This window comes from Sparus aurata, chromosome 9 (assembly GCF_900880675.1).
Source record: "Sparus aurata chromosome 9, fSpaAur1.1, whole genome shotgun sequence".
Lineage (NCBI taxonomy): Eukaryota > Metazoa > Chordata > Actinopteri > Spariformes > Sparidae > Sparus > Sparus aurata.
The window spans coordinates 33,709,714-33,713,607 of NC_044195.1; the positions used below are offsets into that span (position 1 = coordinate 33,709,714).

The following is a 3,894-nucleotide window of genomic DNA, read 5'->3' on the forward strand; positions in this document are numbered from 1 at the left end:
TGATTAACACGGGACGCTCTGTTTGCATCCCATCAACAGTCTGTGTTAGTTTCTCCTGTTTCATCATCGAAATGTTCCCTGAATCTCAAGTAGCTTTTGAACGTAAACCAAAAACAAACCATGACTGAGGATGATCCACAAGATAAACATGAGAACCAATTTTTGCAGCATTCACATGTAAAACGTTAAGGGCTCTGTTCTGCATCCAGCGGAGTCAGAAAACGCTCCCATAGGTCGTCAGTGTCGGATGACGCATTTTGTTTTTATGCTGCACTTAATGGATGAACTCTGGGACAACAAAAATAAAAAGAGATTAAAAAAAAAATAACGTTTTGATTCACTTGATGTCCGCTCTCGCTGCGTGGCTTCAGTCCTTTATCAGAGTGATGCGTCTCCTGCATAACATAATGAACTGTATCGCTCAGCAGACTGTGCAGCGGGGCGATGAGTCACAGACAGCTGACTTGTCACAAACAAAGTGCTGAGTGGTCGCAGGCTCAGCCTCGACTCCAGGATGCTGCAAAACCCGAGACAAAGTGAGGCTGAAATTATGACAGAGGATTCTGAGACGCATCGTTTTATGTTGATGAGCGTCTTGTTTTTGTTCCTCCCTGCCGCCTCTCTCGCTCCGTCTACACCCCCTCGCCGTCTCCCCTCCTCCCTGTGACTTTCTGTTATGATTGGACCTAATGGGCAGAGGGAGTGTTTGCCAGCGTTTTTGGAGGATGGAGTTATCTGCCGGGGGGACGTAGTTTATCTGACTCCATGGGCTGACCCCCTGTTTCCTCTCTGGCCCTATGACGCTGGGACGGGACTTCCTCAGCGGGCCTTATCAGTCTGAACCACAACTTTGGAACAGACTCATCGACCAAGATCTTTGCACACACACACAGAAAAAAAATGCTACTGTTGTCCAAAAAAGCTGAGGTCAGGTCCGTATGAGAGATGTGTAGATTAATTAACAAGCCTTGTGGACATTACTGGTGCTTCTGATCCACACTTTTATTGTCATACATCTGAAGAGACCTGATGTATTTACAGCTTATTCCATATCTGGCTGACGAGAGCAGAAGCAAATAAAGAGTGACGACACTGATGTATTACGTGAGCCTGTTCTCTGTCCTCAAAAAGCAGAGTGATCTCCGTTTTGTCGGTGGAATCTTCTCTTCCTCCATCTGCTCAGAGGTGGTGTCGGAGCTTCAGACAGACTTGCAGGTGAATTACAATCTGGGCAGGAGTTTTTTTCACCTTCCAGGCAGCAAGGAACTGAATAGTTGTTGAATGGCGACGACCGGAGTGAGCAGAACCTGCTGAGTGAATGAAGTCATCTCGGCTCCACCAACTGTGACAGGAACTTGAAGATTGGCAGCATCCATCATCATCATCATCATCATCATCCCCAACTGTAACATGGTGAGTGCAAAGTGGCAGAGCCCATCAGAGGAGATCCAGTAGATCACTTTGTGACTGTTTTCCTGTGAAGATCCTGAACGATGCATCACATAATGAGAGCTGATAAGATAAATCTGCAACAATAAACTGAAACCACATCAAAGTCCTCTCAAGGCATTAGTGTGAAATCCTCCTCGTCCACGTCTACTAGAATATTACTCTGCAACTGTTGTGAATCTCAACGATGCACTTATGTCTGCAACAACGTGATGAGCTGATACGTAGCAGTGGTTCAGCTGTGATAAAGCACACACTTGGCCTTGGAGTGCACAGGGCAGGATGTGTGTCATCTCTGTTGATGCAGACTTTTTTATCCGAAAGGTTTTGCAATAAGTAGTTTGTTTCCTCTCTTATAATGTCTCTCAGGATACTCTAGTAGGAAGCAAGTAGACCTCTGAAGACCTCTACAATAGGCTACGGCTGAAGTAAACTTTCTTTAAAGTGCTATCAACCCCGCGTTAAGGGGTGACTTCATTGTTTTCACTCAAAGTTTTAATTCTCTCGGCAATAAAAATAAATCTGCAGTCAAATCAAAGGCAAATACATCCATCTTCCTTCAGGACGATCGTGACAACATCAACACTTCTCGGGGGATTTGGTTCAGTGTGACCGACGCCTCGCTTGATCCTTGTTTTACTCCACAACAAGAGTCATTACACCTAATGAGCATTTGCATCATTAGCTAGCTAACTAGCCACCAGGCTAATGCATTAAAAGCCATCAATGTTAATGGGAAACATGAAGTGCTAGCTTCCATTATAGCTAGCTCATGCAGGCTACACACTTTTGAAATTAGAAACCTTTGTAACAGGCGGAGGTTTTGGTGGAACAGCTATAAAACCGTGTTGAGTAAGACATATTTTTACCTTTGGAAACATAATTAGCACAACATGCTACCACCCAAGAAGTCTTAAATACATGCCAGAGCATTAGGTCACCTGAAAGTATGAAGATGGAAAGTGGATGGAGGGAAATGTCGAGGCGGCCGGCAGCTCCGCCGGGGAGAAGTGATTAGTTTGACGTGTTTCTCGGAGGTGAGATGCTGGACATAAGTCAAGCATGTGGTTTTGGACCGTAAAGCCATTAGAAACACGCCGACGCACTCACACACAAATGACTTCAGGCTTCTGGATTTGATGGCTCGAGCCGTATTATTCTTTGCTCCATTTGAATAAACAGCGCGGCTGCTCCGGGCCCGGCTGTGGTGATTCCAGAGGGGAGATAAGCCGAGTAAATAAAGCTGAACCCGGAGTGGAAAAGGTTTCGCTCTCACTGCTGCTCGACTGTTTTACTGTTTAAATGCCTCCAGATGGGAGTTAAGGAAGCATCTTTGAATCGTTCTCATGTTCTGTGACAGAAAGACTGATTAGTGTGTGTGTGTGTGGAAAGTGTTGAGTTTGTGTTTTTGTGCATGTTTGTGTGAATCTGCTTCGTACATGCATCCCAGCTTGTGAGTCTCTGTTTGCGTGTCAATGATGCACAATCACAACGGACCATTCATCACCATTGGAGGTCTGTTTTCTGGGGGATTCGTGTGTGTTTGTGTGTGTTTGTGAGACTTATCTGGGGCAAACACCTTGCAAAGTACCACAAAGCGTACAGGTGAGTAATAGTTTTTTTTAGGACGATGACACTCCCGAGAGACCAGAGATCTTTTACACAGTCGCCCGGTGACAAAGTGATGTGGCGTTAAATGAAAGATGAGTTACTGTATCTTCTCTACCAACTCCAGGAAGTAGATGAGGCCGACGGCGACTTCTCTCCTTTGCTTCCCTCTGAGGCGACTGACGTTTATGGTGATGGAAGGTCCGGATCTCTTAAACGGCGGCTCGTTATTCCATTAAAGGTACCTTCCTAACGACTCTCAGGAAGCAAAACTGATGACAAGGTAAAATAGATTAATTAAGGTACCTCGGCGACGAAGCAGCCACTTAATCATAGATCGCGCTTGTCACAGGGATTTAGGATCTGATTGACTTGAACAGATTATGCCTCTCTTCATTTTCTGCCTTTGTGCAATGGAAAATTAATTGTCAGTGACATTTAGTTGTAATCCCCCTCCTCCCTACCAGCACCCTCTATCTCTCACTTCCTCAATTAATTATTGGCTCCCTTTTATATTCCCATCCAAAGACTTTCTCTTGGAGATACACAAGAGGCAGAGTCATTTCCTCGACTGCTGAGGACAACATCCGCTTTTTGATTGAGTCGAGGCAATCTAATCATCAGCTGTCGCCGAGGCGATATTCGCCTCTCATACTTAGACTGCTGTGTCAGTGCTATTACCCACCGCCCTGCCGACACACACACCAGCAGACACACAAGCGCACCGTCTGAGTGACAGCTACAGACCGGGAAGAGTCCGGTCCACCTTGACTCGTCAATCATCCGCCGCTCTGACAGCTCATTTCACTGAGGAGAAGAGAGGAGAGGAGAGGAGAG

The 3,894-nt window shown here is 45.8% G+C and overlaps 1 long non-coding RNA gene across 1 annotated transcript in view; it reads left to right on the plus strand.

Moving 5' to 3' along the window:
* The first annotated feature begins 915 nt into the window (after positions 1-915).
* Positions 916-3,894, plus strand: part of LOC115587689 (uncharacterized) — an 11,085-nt gene continuing 8,106 nt past the window's right edge. Inside the window, exon 1 of the long non-coding RNA XR_003985131.1 lies at positions 916-1,413. This is a non-coding gene — a long non-coding RNA (uncharacterized LOC115587689). The remainder of the gene's footprint in view (positions 1,414-3,894) is intronic.